This window comes from Ictidomys tridecemlineatus, chromosome 15 (genome assembly GCF_052094955.1).
Source record: "Ictidomys tridecemlineatus isolate mIctTri1 chromosome 15, mIctTri1.hap1, whole genome shotgun sequence".
Classification (NCBI taxonomy): domain Eukaryota; kingdom Metazoa; phylum Chordata; class Mammalia; order Rodentia; family Sciuridae; genus Ictidomys; species Ictidomys tridecemlineatus.
In genome coordinates this window covers 60,122,347-60,143,893 of record NC_135491.1, presented here as the reverse complement: position 1 = coordinate 60,143,893, position 21,547 = coordinate 60,122,347, and the positions used below count along the sequence as shown (strand labels likewise).

General features: G+C 64.4%; 1 long non-coding RNA gene across 1 annotated transcript; it reads left to right on the top strand.

The window, feature by feature from the left end:
* The first annotated feature begins 5,718 nt into the window (after positions 1–5,718).
* Positions 5,719–18,708, top strand: LOC144370958 (uncharacterized). Its single transcript, XR_013431108.1, has 2 exons — positions 5,719–12,344; positions 12,439–18,708. It is a non-coding gene; the product is annotated as an uncharacterized LOC144370958 (long non-coding RNA).
* Positions 18,709–21,547: the final 2,839 nt, after the last annotated feature.

Genomic DNA, 21,547 nt, shown 5'->3' with positions numbered 1-21,547 from the left:
AGCTCTGGTCCGAGCTCCGGGGCACAGAGTGGTCAGAGCCCGGCCACCCCACCCTCTCCAGACAGGGGCTCCAAGGAGACAGCCAGCCACACGGCCCTGGCGGCACCCACCTGCGCCCACCCACACACTCATGTGCCCAGTGCAGGTCAACCCACAGCCCTAGAGGGCAAGAGCCCAGTGGACCATCCGGGCCCGAGACGGACAGGAATGGATCTCCCTGCGAGCCACAGACCTGCTGTCTGGCTCTGGACGAGGTGGGCTCCGTGTCAGCTGCGACACGTGGTCAGGCCTCGGCCTGTGCCTGCAGGTGCCTGGTGGTCCCAGCACTGTCTGTTGAAGCCCTCCGGCCTGCCTGAGCTGCTTCTGCTCCTGTCCAAGAGAGGCCGCGGGGTGGGCCCTTCTGGGTCTCTGTTAGGTCCCTGCACTTTCCTGGTCCTGAGGACACCCCACCTCGAGGGGCTCCTATGGCCTCCATTGACCCAGAGAAGCCAACGGACCCTGTAGCAAGTGCCACACCTCTCAAATCCACTAATGAAATTTTTAAAAAATGAGGAACTGAGAAATATGATTATTAATTAAGTTATTGGGTAGATCTAAATTTAAATTCTGCACCCCAACTTGAGGAAACAGCTTCTTCTCAAGTTCCCACGGAGCAAGTGCCAAAACGAGCAGGTTTTGGGTGGCAGAGGAAGTCTCTGTGAACGCCCCAAAGCAGATCAGGCCCGCAGCACCCTGGTGTGCGACCTCCCTGGTCTCCACTGAGGCTGCCGGGCTGGGGCCCCTCGGGTGCTGCTGCACTAGACCCCAGCCAGCAGCGTCCCCAGACTCCGGGATTTTCAATCAGTGAGAGGAGGCCTCACCCGGGGTCAGCTTGGAAGGAGAAACCACCCAGAGGCTGCCTTAATAAGAGGGGAACACACAGGCACAGCACAGGCCTGGAGATGGGGCAGACTCCTGGCCTCAGCCCCGTGGGTGCATCCTCAGGGACCAGGTCCAAGCAGAGAGAGCAGCTGAGCCCAGGAGACCAAAGCCAGTCAGTGAAGGTGAGCTGGGAAACAGGAACAGGAAGGTCAGGCCATCTTGGTGGGGGATGGGGAGAGCACGGGCTTAGACCAGCAGAGTCGCCCAGGGAACCTCCAGACGCCAGGGGGTGTGACCGCGCAGCGGGCCTGCAGCCGGAACACCTCCAAGAACACTCTTGTTCCCAGAGCTTACCTACAGCCGCTAAGCTACCAGGAGACGCCGACTGTGTCCCGCAGGGGTCTGAGCAGCCGTGCAGGCCACGGAGCCCCACGGTGGCCAGTGCAGGCCACGGAGCCCCACGGTGGCCAGTGCAGGCCACGCAGCCCCACGGTGGCCAGTGCAGGCCACGCAGCCCCACGGTGGCCAGTGCAGGCCACGCAGCCCCACGGTGGCCAGCCGGCCAGGGGCCTCTCCACGAGGCTCTGTAGCTGTTGCCCAGGAGGAAACTGCCCAGCCCCGTCCCTTGAGCCAGGAAGCAAAGGAAGGAGCCAGGAGGGTCAGAGTGTGACCGGGAGAGGTCGAGGCCCCCAGGAGGACCAGGGGAACAGCTCACAGAAGCTACCGTCGCTGGGAGGGATTCCTAAGAGTTGATAAAAGATGACCAACAGTGAATGAGTGAGTGAGTGAAAGACGGGAAAAAAATAAAAAGGTGATTTAAAAAGAAGAAAAAGCCAACTGGCTAGAGGCGGTGGTGAACTTACCAGATGTGACTCCTGCTCCTCCGGCCCCTGAGCCGTCGAGGCTTGCACCCAGGTGAAGCGGGGACTCCCGGGGCCAGCCTCCCCATGGCACAGCTCAGCCACCCCCGCTGGCCTTCCTGGGCTCAGGCTGTGGCAGGTCCAGCGTCCCTGAGGACTCCCAGGGACACTCAAACCTTCGAGGTCACCTGTGACTCAGGCAGCCCCTGTAGTGGCCCCAAGAGGGGGCAGGGACCCTCCGCTCCACTGGGCACGTATGACTCACACCTGGCCTCCTCTGTAGCACCCAAGGTGTCGGTGGCCGCCGCCTCCCCAAGGTTGACTGGGGACAGGAGGATGGCCCTCTGCCATGCCCTGAACCCACACAGACCAGGGCACACCTCTGCCATCCCCTGAACCCACACAGACCAGGGCTCACCTCTGCCACCCCCTGAACCCACACAGACCAGGGCTCACCTCTGCCAACTCCTGAACCCACACAGACCAGGGCTCACCTCTGCCACCCCTGAACCCACACAGACCAGGGCACACCTCTGCCACCCCCTGAACCCACACAGACCAGGGCTCACCTCTGCCAACCCCTGAACCCACACAGACCAGGGCACACCTCTGCCACCCCCTGAACCCACACACACCAGGACTCACCTCTGCCAACTCCTGAACCCACACAGACCAGGGCTCACCTCTGCCATCCCCTGAACCCACACAGACCAGGGCTCACCTCTGCCATCCCCTGAACCCACACAGACCAGGGCTCACCTCTGCCACCCCCAGAAACCCACACAGACCAGGGCTCACCTCTGCCATCCCCTGAACCCACACAGACCAGGGCTCACCTCTGCCATCCCTGAACCCACACACACCAGGGCTCACCTCTGCCATGCCCTGAACCCACACAGACCAGGGCACACCTCTGCCATCCCCTGAACCCACACAGACCAGGGCTCACCTCTGCCATCCCCTGAACCCACACAGACCAGGGCACACCTCTGCCACCCCCTGAACCCACACAGACCAGGGCACAGCTCTGCACCCCCTGAACCCACACAGACCAGGGCTCACCTCTGCCATCCCCTGAACCCACACAGACCAGGGCTCACCTCTGCCATCCCCTGAACCCACACACACCAGGACTCACCTCTGCCAACTCCTGAACCCACACAGACCAGGGCTCACCTCTGCCATCCCCTGAACCCACACAGACCAGGGCACACCTCTGCCATCCCCTGAACCACATAGACCAGGGCTCACCTCTGCCATCCCCTGAACCCACATAGACCAGGGCTCACCTCTGCCACCCCCTGAACCCACACAGACCAGGGCTCACCTCTGCCATCCCCTGAACGCACACAGACCAGGGCTCACCTCTGCCATCCCCTGAACCCACACAGACCAGGGCTCACCTCTGCCAACCCCTGAACCCACACAGACCAGGGCTCACCTCTGCCATCCCCTGAACCCACACAGACAAGGGCTCACCTCTGCCAACCCCTGAACCCACACAGACCAGGGCTCACCTCTGCCATCCCCTGAACCCACACAGACCAGGGCTCACCTCTACCATCCCCTGAACCCACACAGACCAGGGCTCACCTCTGCCATCCCCTGAACCCACACAGACCAGGGCTCACCTCTGCCATCCCTGAACCCACACAGACCAGGGCTCACCTCTGCCACCCCCTGAACCCACACAGACCAGGGCTCACCTCTGCCATCCCCTGAACCCACACAGACCAGGGCTCACCTCTGCCACCCCCTGAACCCACACAGACCAGGGCTCACCTCTGCCATCCCCTGAACCCACACAGACCAGGGCTCACCTCTGCCACCCCCTGAACCCACACAGACCAGGGCTCACCTCTGCCATCCCCTGAACCCACACAGACCAGGGCTCACCTCTGCCATCCCCTGAACCCACACAGACCAGGGCTCACCTCTGCCATCCCCTGAACCCACACAGACCAGGGCTCACCTCCGCCATCCCCTGAACCCACACAGACCAGGGCTCACCTCTGCCAACCCCTGAACCCACACAGACCAGGGCTCACCTCTGCCATCCCCTGAACGCACACAGACCAGGGCTCACCTCTGCCAACCCCTGAACCCACACAGACCAGGGCTCACCTCTGCCATCCCCTGAACCCACACAGACCAGGGCTCACCTCTGCCAACCCCTGAACCCACACAGACCAGGGCTCACCTCTGCCACCCCCTGAACCCACACAGACCAGGGTTCACCTCTGCCATCCCCTGAACCCACACAGACCAGGGCTCACCTCTGCCATCCCCTGAACCCACACAGACCAGGGCTCACCTCTGCCACCCCCTGAACCCACACAGACCAGGGTTCACCTCTGCCATCCCCTGAACCCACACAGACCAGGGCTCACCTCTGCCATCCCCTGAACCCACACAGACCAGGGCTCACCTCTGCCACCCCCTGAACCCACACAGACCAGGGTTCACCTCTGCCATCCCCTGAACCCACACAGCACACGGCACACAGAGCACACGCTCCCATGCGGCACGTGCAGGGTCCCACATGAAGCACACACCGCTTACGCTCCCACATGGCACATGCACATGCTCACACACACACACACACGTTCTCACCCACACGCTCACACACACGCACTCCCCCACACTCACAGGCAGATGCCAACCTTCCCTGGCTGTGTCCAGCTGGGCCTGGCTCAGCCCGTCTCATTGGCTGGAGGTCAGTCTGGGCTGCGCTGAGTGCTGACTGCTGCACTGTCCCTGCACGCTGTGGTCACTGCGTCCCTGCCATGGCTCTGTGGTCAGGTGGTTGCTGCAGGTCCAGTACTCCCAATACCGTTCCCCCTGCCCTTGGCCCAGCCGTGTTCGGACCGCACTCAGCCTGGCTGAAGGACAGTCCCAGGCCAGAGCTGGGTGCCCTGGCCCCTCACCACCCTCTTCTCACGTGCTCCTCCCAGCTCTGAGGTCACTGGACATGACCAAGGACACCGGGCTTCACGAGCCAAGCAGGGGCTCGGGCACATTTGGGTGCTGGCCAGGGTCTGTGTGCTGACCCTGTGTGGCTGCAGGTCCTACAGCCTTCGTTCTCTCCCAGCTGGACTGGGAACAAGGAGGCCCTGCCTGGCCCTGGTCTGCGACACACGCCACGTGGCTGGTGCCCCCTGAGCTGGTCTGAGAGGGCAGCTGCTGCCATGGGCCTGTTATGAGTCACAGAGTGGACGTTGTGGGCAGCAGAGCTGCTGGGCAAAGCACCCTATCCAAGGGGTGAGAGTGGGGAGTGGACGTCAGCAGGTGGCCTCACCAACCTGGAGGAGTCTGGACCCAGGCTTCCTGTTCTTGGAGAGGAAGACGTCATCCCTCTGTCCCCTAAGCCCCACTCATGTCAGAGCTGGTCACTCAGAGTGAGTCTGGCCCCGCCTGGCCGTGCACTGCCCACAGCCTCTGCCAGCTTGACTCTCCTGGGCCTGGATGGAGCCTTGTCCTGATCTGGCCCTGGGGACTTAGCCTGAGGACCGGGCACCCCGTGGAGGAAGGGACGTGGCCTGGGCCAGCTGTGCTGATTAGGAGGAGCACCGCATGGCGGGTTCTCCCCGGCCACGCCTAGGACATCCCGGGACTCAGGGAGCACCCGACTCCGGCTGGGGCGAGCTGCTCCGGCCCAGGTGAGTCCGCTCCCTGCCGGCCGAGAGGGGGCCGGGCATGGCAGGCACTGATAACAGGCACAGGTGCCTTTCTGGGTGAAGAGAATGTTCTGGAATGGGACAGAGTGGTGGTCGCAGAGCACCCAACACACTCACCCGACAGCCCAGCATGCGAAGCAAAGCTTGGGCCCCTGGGCAGTCGGCAGGAGAAAACCAACCCCAAAGGGCAGCCACGCCCAGCTTGAAGGTCCCAGCGGGCAGGGCAGGGTGACCTTTAGCCTGAACCAGAGTCCACCTGGCTCCGCGTTCCCAACTGACACGCAGCTGGACTCGGGGCGGAAGGTGGGGGGGCAAGTGGAGGGCCGGGGAGAGGCCGCCATGCCCTGCCCTCCGCTGCTGGCCTGGGCAGGGCCGCTGCATGCAGGACCCTTCCTCCTCCCCGCCACGTCCAGGAGGCTCACTGGATACGTGGCACAGGGACTGGCCAGTGGGGGCTATTTCTGTTGGGTCTGAAGAGGCAGGAAGCAGGCAGTCGCAGCAGGGCGGCACTCGGGCAGGAAGGGTGCTGCTCAGAGGGGAGGACACAGTGGCCTCGCCAGGTGCTAAGGGCCACCCCTGCCGCCCTGGGTGGCTGGGTCTCCCTATTCTGCCATCTCCCTGGTCTCAGGTTGGTCTTGACCCTCGCATCCCCTGGGAACCTCCTCTGGGCTCTGCAGACTTGGGGCAGGACACCAGGTTCTGCCCCCAGCTGCAGACGTCCAGTCCTGTAGCTGGGAGGTGTGGCCAGAGGCCAGGGCCCCTCTCTGTGGCTACCAGATCTTAGTGGGTGCAGCGGGGCTGGCACTCGATAAACACCCCTCGCGGCCAGGAGTGCGGGGGAGCCGGCGTGCCCACCAGGGCCGCAGGAGGGGGCTGTGGCTAGGAGGGTCAGTGGTGGGAAGCGGGCGGTGGGACCAGAGCCCGCTCTGAAGCGCGGGGCTGGGGGGAGGTGACCCCATCGGAGGCTCCGAGGTGTGACTTGGATTTGAGCCCTCTTTTTCCTTCCTGGTGGTTTCCGTAAGTGGGGGCCGGGGGCGCGCCATGGGCACAGGAGGCAGGAGCGTGGGGCTGGTTTCCAGCGCTCGGCGGCCCCCTCTCTGCCCCGCCTGCTCGGGGCTTTCTTGGCTGGGTCTGCTCCCGACAGAAGGGATGCGTGTTGTTGGGGGTGGGGGGCTTGGCGTGTGTGCGTGTGAAAGAGTGTGCGTGTGTGTTTAAAATACACAAAAAAGGAGCCGGCTACACTCAGCTGCAGAGGCGGGTTGGGCTCCGTCCGTGCCAACTCCCCTCCGAGCGGGCACCGCGGGGACTCTGAGGGCACCAGGAGGCAGCGGAGGTGAAGGACGGGTGTGCAGGAAGATGGACGCTTGCCATCGCCGAGTGCCAGTGGCGGCACGGGCCAAACCCCACGATACAACACCGCGAGTCGCCGGCAGCCCGTGTTGGGAGGCGCAGCCGGTTGGCAGCGGTGCCACTGAGGATGGGCTGGAGCCGGCGGACAGAGGCGGCGGCAGGCACGGCACAGGTGATGGCCGCGAGGGGCTTGCTGGGGTGCCGGTGGGGTGCAGGTGGGACCTCGGCTCCCCTAGGTGTGGGACCTGCAGCTCGCAAGGAGGGCCCTTTGGGGGCTGGTCTCTCCGTGTCCGGCTGGCCCCGTGGACTGTGCCAGCTCCAGGTCCCCTGGCACTGCCTGGGGCTGAGGTGCGCTGGGCGTGTCCCTCCAGGGCCTGGGGGTCTGTCAGCAGCAGCTGTGCCCGCTGCAGGCTCATGGCTGCACTGCCTCCGCCCGATGCCCTGTGGCCAGGTCCTCGCTGGCCAGCTCTTAGAAGGTCCCCAGGCTGTCCATGGATGTGGTCTCTCCTCTCGCAGGTGTGGACTGGGGGGTGGACGGGGGCTCTGCCGGGAGGGTCTCGGAGCTCCGGAGAGGCCCCGCCTCCCCTCAGCCTGCGTGGCCCCTCAGCCTGCGTGGCCCCTCAGCCTGGCGTGGCCCCTCAGGGCCTGTGTGCAGGGGTGGAGAGGGCCAAATGTGCCCTCAGGGGGGCTTGGGCACAGTGCTGCCCCGGAGGAGGGCTGGGGTGGGGAGGAGCCTGCGGCTGAGGGCATTCCCCGCGCCCGGGGACAAAGCCCGGGGCCCTTCCCAGCGTCATAGACTGGGCAGGAAGGGGGCGGGTGGGGACGTTCCACTGGCAGGGACGTGAGTGGCCCTGAGTGGGCCAGGGAGGAGCCGCAGGCTGTGGTCCACCCTTGCCCAGCACCCCTGCCAGGTCCGTGGTGAGCTGGAGCCGCGCCTTCCCTCCCTCCCCTGGGGCTGGCAGAGGCCCAGCAGAGGGACACCGGAGGCCCAGACAGGTGTTGCTGGAGGGTGGGGCGGGGCCGCCGAGCCCTGGGGCGCCCTGATCCTGTGGAGTCAGGGCCGCGGCTCAGCCCCACAGTGGAGCCCCCTGGGAGGGCCAGGGTCGGGGCTGACGGTGGGGTCCTGCTGCAGAGACCTAGGAGGCAGGCTCTAGGGGCAGGCCAGGCGGGAGGAGGAGCGGCCTCTGGGAGGTCAGACACCAGTGGAGGCCCCCCAGAGGCGTCCCAGGGACCACCGGGAAGGGCTCCCGGGGCCGGCCACACGGCGCCTGCCCTCTCTGCAGGCCCCCCTCTCCCCTCAGCCACAGCCTGAAGTGCGGCCGGTGTCACCTGGGCAAGCTGCTTCCTCTCCCAATGCCTGGGGTGCGCCTGTGCCCTGGGGACACTGGCTCTTTAGCTCTGGAGCCCAAGGGTGAGGGAGACAGGGTCCTGTGGTCACTGTCCTCACCAGACACGGGCCTGGGGCCACAGGGCCGGGTCTCCTGCTTGGGGTCTCAGCTGGATGGGAACAGGGGGCCAGCATGGCTCTGGGGAGGGCGCCCAGCCCGGTCCTCCTGGGTCCCTGGAGGTCCCCGCCCAGAAGCCAACGGGTGCTGTGCTGTGGGGACTCGGACACGGGCTGAGCTCGCAGGTGACAAGGACCTGGGGGTTGTTGGTGGTGGTGGTCACTCTCCCCTGTGACCCTGGCCTGGCATGTCCCCCTGGCCACTGGTTCAAGGACCAGCTGGGCCAGGTGGAGGCCGGACCCACCAGAACCCACTGCTTAGGGCACCGCTCACCAGATGCACCTGGCCGGGAGTCCAGCGTCTCTGTCCACTGAGCAGGGCACGACGCCTTGTCTGTGTGCTGGCCTGGCCCAGAGAGGCCACACAGGACCCCAGCTCTGCCCTGTGACCCTGGCCCACCCCCAGCCTTGGCTTACAGCCCGATCGGGCTGGTGGAGGCAGGGTCCCCCGGGTGCCCACTGCCTCCTGCCCAGCTCCAGGTGGCTCTCTGCTGTCCTGACCGGCCTGCAGGTGTCTCCCAGGGCCTCACTGCCACACAGAGAGCACCAGGCCCTGCTTAACCCAGGTGTGGAGCTCTGGGACCCTCCCACCTGGATACGCTCTGGCCTGCTTATGGGCCCTGGGGAGGTTGGCCGGAGCGGTCAGGACACCCACCCCAAGGCCAGCCCACGGCTGCTCCATGCTGGGGGTCCTCGTGGGCAGGAACAGGAGGAGCCGGCAGGGCTGTGGCTGCTGGACCTGGGAGGGTCGCCCACCCACCTCTTGCCTGGCTCCACGGTGCCCACCAGCAGGGAGGTCGGCCTCCCCACCTGCCCCACACCCCGCCTTGCAGATCGCTCAGTGCCCACCTCCTGCACTGGCGCCCAGCCCCGAGACTCCTGCCAGATGTCCCCGGCCCCACGCTGGTCCCTGATGAAATATTCATGGAGCCGTCTGCCTCCTGACATGGAGCCTGCTGCAGCTCCCACACGCAGGAGGAGCCTGGGAGTGAGCGGGCGCTGCCAGCAAGCCCACAGCTCCAAACCGCCCGCCGCCCGGCCCTCCCCTGCCAAGGACCAGAGTGCCCCTCGGCTTCGCCCTCTGCCCACCGGGGGCTGCCTCCGCCCCAGAGCAGCATCCAGGCCTATCACCCAGAGCCCCAGGGTCCAAAGGGAGGGAGGCACACCCTACACGGGACAAGCCACCATGGGGACAAGCCGCTCTGCCCCACCAGCCCAGGGAAGAAGGTAGTCCCTCCTCCCAGCACCCCACCTCCTCCCCCTGGCGGTGCAGCGGCCAGCCTGCTCCCTGGCGCCTGTCAGTGCCCGCTCACTCCTCCTCCTGGGCCAGCTCTGTGCACGGAGGCCAGGCTGCGTGACGTGCAGCCCAAGACCCTTGTGCTCTAGGTCAGCCTGGGCATCCTGGCTCCACGCAGTCCTCAGAATCCCTGCTACTATCCGCAGCTGCCCCTCCCCAGCCGCGCCTGGGAGGCAGGGACCCGGGCTGGCCATTTCCCTGGCCCTACCCCCCCATACCGACACGGGTGAAGTGCACCCTGGCTGGAGCGAGGGGCCCCTGCACGGCCCTGCCCTCGGAGCGGCTGCCGTCACTACTCAGAGCCACATCCAGTGGCCAGGGCAGGGCACCACATACCTCTGCCCCGCCCGCCTGCTGCAGCGTGGCTCCGGCTCCCTCCTGACCTCAGCCCCGTGGGAGGCCCCCCCCATGGACGCTCAGCCCAGCCTGTACTTCTGCACGCATCCAGAGGCACTGAGCCCTGACCACCAGGAGCCCGTGTGCAGCCCACTCTTCCTCGCAGGCCCTGGTCTAACCTCTCACCTCTGCAGAGCCACCCCTGACCCACGCCCCTGCTGTAGGACATGGACCATGCCCCTGCTCACTCCTCTTATAGGCCACAGGGCTCTTGGAACCACAGGAGGCCAAGATTCACCCCAGGGAGAGGCAGCTCCCTCAGTGACCAGGCTCCCCTAGGTCACTGCCCCTGGCTACCTCTCCTGCTGTGGGCCACCCTCACAGAGGCCCTGGGACTGTGGAAGCTTCTGTTGCTCCCACAGGGAAGGCCTCAAGGGGGGCGTGGGCCCTGGAGAAGCCCCTCGGGGCCCAGGGGTCTGTCCCTGTTCTCGGGAAGCCGCTGGGACTGCCTGGCCCTCCTGCTGAGGCCATGTCCCAGCTGGAGGAGGACAGCTGAGTGAGGCCCTTGGAGCCCTCAGTTGGGGATGAGGACAGAGCCCATGAGGAGGAGGAGGACCTGGAGACAGGATGCGAGGCAGCGGGGGCAGCTCAGGAGGAGAGGAAAGGGCAGTCTGGTGTCGCCCAGGGCACGGCTCTCCTGTGGGTCACCTGATTTCCAAGACTGTCCCAGCAACCAGGCGGACTCTGTGTTCCGCTGCTGTCCCCTGAAGGCAGAGTGCAGCTGTGCTGGTCTGGTCTGGTCTCCCTGGAGGCAGGCACATGTCTACACAGTTGAAGAAATAGCTCAGAGAGGTCAAGTTGCTTCCCTGAGGCCACAGAGCTGGACAGGCCAGTCAGAGGGGCTGCTGTGTGTCTGCCTGGAGGCTGGCTTTTTTGCAGGGACCAGCAGAGAGAGGCTGGGACGGTCACTCAGGACCCCCATCACCCTGGACGCTGGAGGGTCAGGCTGGTGTCCTCCCACAACAGTGGGCTCCCGTGGACCAGGCGGGGCCGGCGGGCAGACCGCCTCTCCCCCTTACTGCAGCGAGGCGATGAGCTCTGCGTGTCGTGTGGGAATGAAACACGTCCTGCACAACAAATGGTGTTGATTTGCAGCAAGCTCCGCAGCCCGCGTTGCCCAGCGCCTGGAGGCCGTCACCGCAGCTGTGCCACAGTTAACAGCCTGCACAGCGAGTTAGCGGGGCCATGCATCACCGTCACAGGGACAAGCGCCCGCCTGACTCCCGGCGGCTCCTTGCCTCCAGGGAGGAAGCTGGTCCTGAAGGTGCAGGGGCCGCCTTGGGGCCCCTCTCCCCTCCTGGAGGTTCCAGCCCAGAGGGGTCAGTGCTCACTGCTGGGCCACCCAGGATCCCGTGGGGCCCAACGTGGCTGCCACCAGGAGCCGACCAGCCGCCCTCCCTGGCAACCTCGCAGGACGCCCTCCTCCCTACCGTGCTCCAAGCCCTCCCCAGCTGGTCTCATTAATCTTCCCATCTCTCTACTTCTGCTCGTTACCGAGCGGCCGGTCACTATTGATCGTCTCCAAGATGCACCGTCTCCCGGGTGATTCGTCTTCCTCCGCCTGCCACGCCACTGGGTGTCCGCCGGGGTCAGGAGAAAGCGGTATTGCTCACCACGTCTTGGGGGGGATCCCGTGACTTCACTGTGTCCGAAGCATGTTCAGTGTGGTGCCCTTCCTCCCGTGCTGCCCACTGTCCACCGGCAGGCGCTGCTTGCTGTTGTGACCCTCTGACTTTGGAAATCAGGCTGTTTTCCCTGGCTGGATGGAAGGGGGCGGGTCTGCACCCTCCGCTGGCCCTCCCCATGCCGTGAGGAGCGCTGGGCTCTCGCACCTTCCTGTGGCGGCCTCCGTGGCTGTGGGCCTTGTGGGCAAGGGCGTCATCCTGACTGTGCGTCCTCTCTGGGGACTGCTCTGCTCCTGTGTGGAGGTCAGCGCTGAGCAGCCCAAGGCCTTCAGCAAGTAGGGTCAGGGTTATGGAAAGAGAGGCAGGGGGATGACTTAGTTAACAGGATCCTGGACTTGATACCAGAAAGCCTCAGTCCAGGATCTTTGGAAAATGTCCAGTCCAACATTCCAGCAGTATAGAGAGGAGACCAGGCCCGCAGAGAGCATGTGACTTGGCCTTCAGCCCTGGGCCTGCGACCTGCAGGCTCTGACCAGCCCTGCACCTGGGGCGGCCTGCCCCCAGGTCTTTTGGGGGGACAATGTGGGGGCATCCATTTTCTTCTCTAAGGTCTGGCATGGCTTGCAGGCCTGGGGTGGTCCCCACACCCCCTTCCTGTCCTGTCTCCTGGCAGGGTACCTGACTGGCAAGGGCAAGTCTGTCAAGCTGGTCTGACTCGCCTACCAATCCATCTGCCTCAGTCTTGCTCAAACGTTCTGGGAGACGAGAATCTCTGTAAGAGCCCAAACCCTCCTTGGTGGTCCGGATAACGAAAGCTGTTATCTGGATGTTTCGGGTTGGCTTGAACTAAGCCCCAGCTATGATTTAGGCTCAGAAGCTGCAGCAGGAGTTCACACCTCTGGGATGACCAACTGCCCAGTCCTGGAAGGCGTGGCCTTGAGGGGATGGGAAGAGGTAAAATTATACAGCTACGATCCTGGGACTCCTAGGTTCAAGTTCAACTTCTGTCACTTAGCTAGTGAACTCAATTTCTTCTGTACACTGAGGATAATACCAGATGCTTCAAGGGCCTGTGAGAATTCAGTGTGAAAGTGTGTTTAATCCATTTGGCACCATGTCTGGTATGAAGTAAGTCCCCAGAAAATGGCAAGGGTCATTGAGATGGGGATGATAGTGGCATTGATTTGTGATGATGCTGGTGATGGTGATGATGGTTGGTGTTGGTGATGGTGATGATGGTGTTGGCGATGATGATGATGGTGTTGGTGGTGGTGATGATGGTGTTGGTGGTGGTGAGGGTGTTGTTGGTGGTGATGATGGTATTGGTGATGGTGATGGTGATGATGGTGTTGATGGTATGATGGTGTTGGTGGTGATGATGGTGATGATGGTGTTGTTGGTGGTGATGGTGATGGTGATAATGGTATTGGTGATGGTGATGGTGATGATGGTTGGTGATGGTGATGATGGTGTTGGTGGTGATGATGGTGATGATGGTGTTGGTGGTGGTGATAATGGTTGGTGTTGGGGATGGTGATAATAATGTTGGTGGTGATGATGGTGTTGGTGGTGATGATGGTGTTGGTGGTGGTGATGATGGTGTTGGTGATGTTAATGGTGTTGGTGGTGATGATGGTGTTGGTGATGGTGATGACGGTGTTGGTGATGGTGATGATGGTGTTGGTGATGGTGATGATGGTTGGTGTTGGTGATGGTGATGATGGTGATGATGATACTGATGGTCATGGTCATGGTAGTGGTGGTATGCTGGTGGTGGTGATGATGATGGTCGTGATCATGGTGATGAGGAAGAGGATGAAGATGGTGGTGAGGTGATGTTAATGATGCTGGAGGTAGTGATGGTGGGGATTATGGTGGTGATGGTAACAATACGGTGGCCATGATGGTGATGCTGCTGCTAGCAGTGTGAATGGATTTGGATCAGGGTCTGAATCCTTCAGGCTCATGCTGCTAAGGTTGCATTTCAGAAAAGACCCGCCTTCTCCTCTGCAGCTATAAGAAGAGTGTCCAGCAGGACGAGGGCTGCCTGATCAATTTATTCACTAACTTCCAAATGGACAGATCTTTCAGTGCAGTGAGGTGAAGGTCAAGAACTGCAGAGATTCCAAGCTGACACCGTGTCTTGCAGGAACTTAGAGACAGCTGTCAAGATACCCTCCAGCCTTGGGAATGCTATGGCCACGCTCCTCAGGAACAGGGATGGTGTCACGAGGCTATGCAAGCACGTGGTCCAGAAGCAGGTCAGCTGGGTGATCACTCTGGAGAGGATCCCGTGATGAGAAGCTGGAAGTGGCTGAGGGCTGACAGGAGTGTGGCAGCAGGAGGCTGGGGTGGGAGAGCCTGACTTTAGGCAGGGAGTACGGCTTCACTGGAGGGTGAAGGGTGAGGCTGATAGGGAAGATTTCCCAGGCTGGACCTGTCTTCGGCTTTGAGTCTGCTGCTCCTGACTGCCCTGTCCACCCCTGGTGCCAGACGTGCTCTGTTCTGCTTTCCTTGATGCTCGAACTTCCACTCCACTGAGACACTCCTTCACAACAGAATTTTACCTAAACTGTAGAATGTGGCACATCTGTGCTGTGGGCAACGTGACTGCAAGGGGCTGGGGGACCCTACAACATGCCACATGCCGTGTGGAGACCCCTCAGGGAGCTCCAGGGCTCTATCTGATGCAGCCTTGGAGACCCAGGGTGGCACCCAGCTCCCATGGCCACCCTGCCCAGCTCCCATGGCCACCCTGCCCAGCTCTCACCCTGCTCAGCTCCCACGGGCCACCCCTGCGCAGCTCACATGGCTACAGCACCGCCTGCCCGGGGTCCTGGCCAAGGGGCATAAGCCCCAGAGATCCTGGGGGCTCATTTGTCAGGGCAGGGTATGGGGGTTAGCTGGTGGGGAGCAGACCCTGGTCCTTCTCCCCCTCCCAGGTCAGGGTGGCTGCGGTCACCGCCTGGTACATCTGTCGTGCACGCGAGAGGGGTTCCAGATGTACCAGAAGGGCCTGCTGGAATGTCAATTCCATCTTCTCACAATCATTCTCCGCATCCTCTTAGCGTCAGGCGCACGCAGCCTGCTCGTTTGAATGCATAATTAGCCTGAGCATTCTACCTCGCTAATTTCAAGGCAGGGGACGGGAATGGAGGGGGGCTTAGGAATTTGCATATTAATTTAGCCGAGGGAGAGAGAAATTGTTTACCACTTTCTTTTCTCAGTTGCTCACAGAGGACTTAACTCTTTCCTGCTCCGTGTCTGGGGGATGTGCTGGGGGCCGAGGTGGTCCTCTCCAGGCCCCCCTGTGGCACCCCTGCCCACACAGGTGGGGCTCAGCCAGTGGTCCCTTCCTCTGCAGGCCCACAATGGGCTGCCTTGGGGACACACAGTACAGGGACTGGGGTGGCCAGGGACCTGCTAATGAGGCCCAGTTCTCCTCAGCTGGTCCTCACCTGCAGTTGGGAGTCAGAGTCAGCTGGGCCTTGGCCACTCCACTAACTTATTCCCTTCACCACCTGTGCCTGCTCCCACGTTGAGGGTCAGTGTGGCACAGGCTGCACGGGCTGCCCACGCCTCTCGGGAATTACTCGGAGGGACCATGGGAGGGCCAGATTGCAGAGGGCGCCCTGCCCTAGAGCTTCTGCTGCAGAGAGCCAGGCGGGCTTCCTGGAGGATGAGGTTTCCACAGGGGTCCGTGATGGAGCTGGTGGGAGAAAGGCCTGGGGACCGGGACACCTGAGGCCAGGGGTCAAACAGGCATCTGTCCTACCAGGTGGGAGCCCAAGGAGGGCCCAGAGCTGGGCTTGTGGCAGGACCCGACGGCAGACCCAGGCCTGGGCCTGTAAGCAGCTGGCCCCTTGAGCCTCTGTCCAGCCTGGGGAGGCCCAGGGGCCAGGCGAGCAGCTGCGCGGCCCCAGCTGGCGTTTCTGAATGAGAAACCAGGACAGTACAGCACCGTGCCTGTCCCCACGGTGCCCTTTCGAGGCCTCAAGGCAGGGGGTGCAGTGGCCCCAGACCCACCCCCACGGGACACCCAACAACCACAGGCAGCGCACATGCAGTGTCCCCTTGACCAGTGGCCAGAGGTGGGCATCGTGGGGCGGAGTCCAGGCTGGGTCTGAGGTGCCATGGCTTTAGCCCCCGCCTCTCCCAGCCCGTGTCTCCCTCTCAGTCCCCTCCAGAGCCACCGCCGACGTCTCCCATCAGTCCCAGCACTCTCTCCCTGGGGCTGCTGTGTCAGTGGGCACTAGAGGCCCACGAGGCCCAGTGGCCACCTGAGTGGAGGAGCAACAAGGTGCCCTTGGTGCCCACCTCTCCAGGACAGCCGGCACCCTGTGCAGGTCACCGAGGAGGCCTGGTGGCCTGGAGGTTGACGGCCCCGGAACAGCTGCCTCAGGACAGCAACCAGTTCTCCCTGCCACCCCAGCAGACCCAGAGTCCTGGGCCTCAGACCCACATCTGCCACCCCCAGCGGTGCCAGGCCAGGTGGTCCCCGCGCCCACCGGATCTGCCATCAGGGGCCACTGCCAGGTCCGCCACACCCTTCCTCTCGGCTCCCCCCTCGCCACACACTGTGACCAAGAGCAGGGCTTCGGGCTGCGGGAGACCTGGGCTCAGGAAGACGCGGCTGGCCCCTGACCACCGTGGCCTGTGTGAGAGCTTCTCCCCGGGCAGGCAAGGTCTCTAGGGGTGGGCCCCAGGCGGGGCGCGGCACGTGCTCCGTCAAGTCAGCGCCCGTGAACCCCGTGCAGACACCGTGGACTACGATGATCCCGATAGCTGCCGGGCAGTGGCCTCCGCTGACCAGGACCAGAGGCCTGGCAGCCCGAGGTGAGGCTGACGTCTGGGAAGAAAGGGTGGGGGGACATCTGGACACCCAGAGGCCTGCGGGACTGAGTGCCGAGTGGACACAGCAAGGCTCGGGGACACGTGGGGCCCCGAGCGAGTGACCACAGCCACACGTGGCCGCAGGACCTCAGCCAGGGAGGCCTCACGGGTGACAGAGAGACCTGGTTCCTGTGCCAGGGAGTTGGAGCCAGAGGAGCCTTCCGTCCCCCGCCTGGCCGGACTCACCGGGGCTCGCCATGGGCTCCTCGGTGGAGGGGGCCGGGGAGGCTCCTCGGAGCCCGTCTGTGTCTCGGCCCGGCTCAGCCATGACGAGTTCCCTGGGTGTGGGAAGAGAGCAGGCCCAGAGGGGTTCACACAGCCCCAGCTGGGCAGCCCAGCCCCACCCTCCTCCTCCAGCTCCTCAGAGGAACAGCAAGTCCAGAAGAGGGTGGGAGGGACAGGGGACACTGGGAATCCTCAGATCACATCCCAGCACCCGGAGGGCCCACATTTGATTCAGGTTCCCCAGGGAAGAGGTGTGCACCCGCGCCCTGGGGAGGCAGAGGGACGAAAGGCCCAGCACTGTGCGGACCTTGCCCTCCGCCTCCCTGGGTTCCTCCAGAACTGATGGACAGGACCCCTGTGAGGGTGTGGAGCTGGGCGGCCAAGGACACCAGGCACATGGCCCATAGGGCTTCTTGGGTGCAGGTTCCAGACTCACTCCATGGGCCTCACCTTCCAGGGCCTGAGAGGAAGGGACAGAGCTGCTGTCCCCCACACCTGACCGCCTGGCCCAGCTGGGAGGGGCTGGACATACACCTGTCCTCCCCAGGCCTCGGCTCCCAGGGTCGAGGGAGGCTGGCCCTGGGCCCCTGCACCTGCTCTGTCAGGGAACGGTGGCAGAGGGGCCTGAGCATGTGGACACAGGGCCAGGCAGCGAGGGATGGCTGGCTGCCTCCCGGGGCCAGCACACGGCTCTGGAGAGGTGGGACCGCTCGCTCTGGCCCCGCTGTCCCCGCTCATCCAAGGGAGGCAGTGGCCCTGTGTCTGGCTCTGTGGGCACCGAGGCTGGGCCTGGGGCCCTTGGTCGCCTCCTGCAGCTGGCTGTCCCCTGGAACCAGCCTCACTCACGGTCATCACGGGCCCTGGGTCTGACAGGTAGGAGAATCCAACCCGGAGACAAGAGCAGCCAGCCACAGCCCAGAGGGCCCCCTGCCCAGCAGGCCCAGCCTCTGTGGGCCTGGGAGGGCCCTGCGGAGCTGAACAGAGGGCAGCGAGGGCGGCAAAGGGACACCGTGCCAGGCCCAGCGGGCGGCTGCGGCCAATGCCGACGGCACAGGGAGGGAGACCAGAGGTGCCCACGCTGCCCGGGGATCACGAGTCAGCCTGGTCACCCAGCCTGGACCTGGTGCCTCAGCACCCAGCCTACTGGGAGGGCTCTGGCCGGGAGGCCCCGGGCAGCGGTCCTTGAGGCCGTTGCTCGTGGGCCTTCCCAGCCCCTCCTCTCTGGGCTGGGACGGGGCTCCGTGGGAGGACCTGGCAAGGCCTGGGGAAGGCCCACGGAGTCTCCCCTCCCTGAGGAGCGGCCCCGATGCTCTGAGCCCTGAGGAGGTCACAGGGACGGGCCTGGACCTCAGGAGCAGGTACAGATGCGGAGGAGCCACGGTCCCCCTGGACCTCCAGGCTGTGGCCGGACGTGACAGTGAGCAGGGGACGAGCCTGCACCTCCACAGGAGTGGCACTGGACCGGCTGTGGGCCGTCGGCCAGGGTCCTGCACAGGCCGCCGTGAACACCAGGCTCCTGGGGAGCAGCAGGTGCGTGTCCTTCCTCTGGCCGGGGAGCCCAGCACGGGCTGGACACCAGGCCTGGGCGCAGGTCTGCAGAAGGAGGGCTGGTATCCCAGGCGGGGCGGGACCTAGTGTGGGCCTCCTCTGCGGGGGGCACCCTCCTGCCAGGCCCCAGGGATCCTCTGCTGCGTCCAGGCCAGGGCTGGGCAGCCAGGGGCCTGGCCGAGGCCCCACTGCTGGGCTGGGCTGGGGTCGGGCGGGCTGAGCTGCCATCGCGTCCCCGGCACACGTGGTGCTGACATCGAGAAGAGCTCAGGGGGTCCAGGCTGTGCCCCTCCTGCCTGGGGACAGGGCGGCCCCTACAGGGCACGGCCCGGTGGAGCTGAGGAGCGCGGCACGCGGAGGGTTAAGTGCTGACGGGAGCTTTGTCTCTGCTCCAGTGTACATAATGTGCTCCTCATTTGCATACTGCAGTGTGCGCTCAATTAAAATGAACTTTTAATTTCTTCTAAGTAAATTACTTCTTGCCGGTACGTGATGCGCACAAATGTCAGAAGAGCGGGGAAGCCTTAATGAGCTGGGGAGGGCCGCCGTGGGGCGGCCCCGGCCACTGGCGTCCACACCCCACTCCTGCCGGGCTCCCGCACCTCGGGCAGCTGCGCGTGGACCCCTGACTGCTCTCTGCACCACCCCCGGCAGACTCCGGCTCTGCACCCAGGTGGCGGTGGCACCCTCTGGCTCAGTCTCCTGAGCAGCAACAGCCCCTGCCCACCCCCATCGTCTCAGACCCTGGCACACCCTGCACGGGCTCCCCCAGGTCCCGAGAGCTCGGCCAGCCTCCACTTCCCTTCCTTCCGCTGCTGTGGTCTGTAGTGAGGTTGGGAGGTCAGGGGGGTTGACACAAAGACGGTCCCCAGCAGCCAGGACGGCAGAGGGGACGTGGCCTCCCTCCCCCGCCCGGCCCACACCGCCCCGACCTGTGGCATCTGGGTGGGCACAGTTAGGCCCACAGGAGGGGGGAGACTTGGACAGGAGGTGCTCTCCCGCTGCCCAGGGCCCACGGCGGCCGAGGCCCACCTGTCTCCAGGGACCCTCTGTCCTCCTGTGGGCTCTCTCACCTTGGCAGCGGGTGTCCAGTGCAGTCTGTGTGGCTCTGGGCAGCAGTGGGGAGGAAGGGGCTGACTCAGCCCCAGCGCCCCAGGCCCCTCCGCCTAACGCCCCCAGTGCTCATTTCAGCACCTCGGAGAGCGTCAGACCCAGGACGGACCCTGGGGAGCGCCTCCCACCCTGGCCCGCACAGTGTGTCCTGTCCAGGAGGCAGTGGGCAGCACCAGCACTGGGGTCCCACAGATGGGGGCAAGCACTGGGCCTGGCACCACGACCCCCTGGCTCTGGACAAACCACCGGGACCCCCACTCCTCTACGCCACCACCTGCCTGAGCCTTGGGTTTCCGAGGCCGCGTCGAGCCCCCGGCCCACATTGTCCAGAGCCCCGTTGGGTGTCCCCGGTCTTGGCCATCTTGTAGAACACAGCCCTACCTGACCAGGTGGGGGCCGCCCAGCAGCCCGCCAAGCGCCTGGGTGTCCTGGTGCAGGGAGGCAGCCACGCTCCTGCCCTTCAGAGGGGAGTCAGGGAGGGCTTCCCCGAGGAGGGCCGGCGTGAGGCCCGAGTGAGGCCCGAGTGGACACAGGGACAGCAACCACGCCTGCGGGAGCTGGAGGAGGCCCGCCTGTTGGTGCAAGGAACACGTGTCTGGGACCTTGCAGGATGTGGTCAGAGGGGAAGGGGGTCAGGGGACAACCCTGGGGCCCGTGTGGCTGCAGCCTCCGGGGCTGGGGTCAGGGCCAGTCTCTGGGGGTGGTCACCCAGCCGTCTCTGCTGCAGGACACAGGAGCACGCAGAAGGGATGTGCCTGGGGTCCAGACGAGGGAGAGGGTTATGGAGGCTCAGGGTGCAGAGGCCCAGCTGGGGCTGCACAGCCTGGTGGCGCACTGAGCCTGCAAGTAGGGCCAAGAGGGTACAGGGCAAGGAGCTGCCCTCTCGGACGTCACGGCCCCGTCAGGGAGGAGGCCCTACATGGTGGCCAGTGAGGCCTCCAGGGCTGGTCAGCTCTCTGCAGGCAGCACCCAGAGCAGATGGAAAGCCTCTGCCAGCCCTCCTGAGCACACAGGGAATCCCAGGCCCTCAGGCCACTGGATCCGCGGGCAGAGGACAGGAGGTGGGGCCAGCCTCTGTGAGGGGCTGTGGCTCCTCCGCCACACCCAGGAGCCCTGCAGTCAGTCCCCCTGGGGGTCCCCCGACGGAGGGAGCCGTGCTCCAGGGGGGAGGCGGGCTGGTCCTGCACTGCTCAGGCCTCTGTGGCCTGCTGCGAACTCTAGCCAGCTGAGCTGGCCACACAGCGGCCTGCCACCCTGCCACCCAGCCGCCTGACCACACCAGGGACCGCTGCTCCCCAAAGCTGCTCCCGAAAGCTGCTCCTCAGCGTCCCTTCTGCGCTCTCCCATGTTGTGCAAGGTGGCACGCACACCTGCTGATGCGGGGGACTGCCACCCCCCTTGCCAGCCAAGATCAGGCCCTGGCCGCGGGGGGAGCAGGGGCACCTCACAGGAGGCTCCCTCCCCTGTTTTTCGTGAGTCCTCCTAAGCAGGCGCTGCTCTTGGGACGCCCAGGACTTGGGTGGGACCCTGTGCCTCCTGGTCCCCACCAGCTCCTGCACTCGGGGGAGGGCACCCCTTCCACCCTCCTCCTGGGTCTCCCTGGGCAGGCCTGGCCATCGCCTCTCCCGGGAGGCTGTGTGTGCAGGTTCCCGTGTGTGTGCCTGCACAAGGATGTGGTGTGCACGCAGGCATGTGTCACATATGTGTGCACGAGCGGTAACCGGAGCCCAGCTTCCCCCACCACGGAGAGTACATTGAACCACAAATTAATTTCATAATTTTTCCTCTCTAATTATGCCAACATCTGCCGCAGAGGCAAGCTGTGCACATGCATTTTAATGTCCCCGCTCCCTCCCCACCACCCCGCTGTCTGTCTCCACGCTGAACTTTTCAATAATTATCGCCAAGAGAAGATCCTGACTTCCATTTCTCTTGCCTTTCAAGAGGGGGAGAGAGAGAAAGCGGAGGAACAGGGAGGGGAGTAGGAGGACGGAGGGAAAGGCAGGGAGGCCGGGAGGCAGGGAGGCTGCCCGTGGGCGGGACCAGGGAGCGGGATGGGGTGAAGGGCGGGGGGGGGAGAGGGCCACCAGCCTGCAGCTCCCAGAGCCCCTGCCTCGTGACCTGGCTGCTTCCCCAGGCCCGGGAAGAGACGTGGAGTCACGATGTTGTTCCCTGCCTCCTGCACACCCGCCACCGTC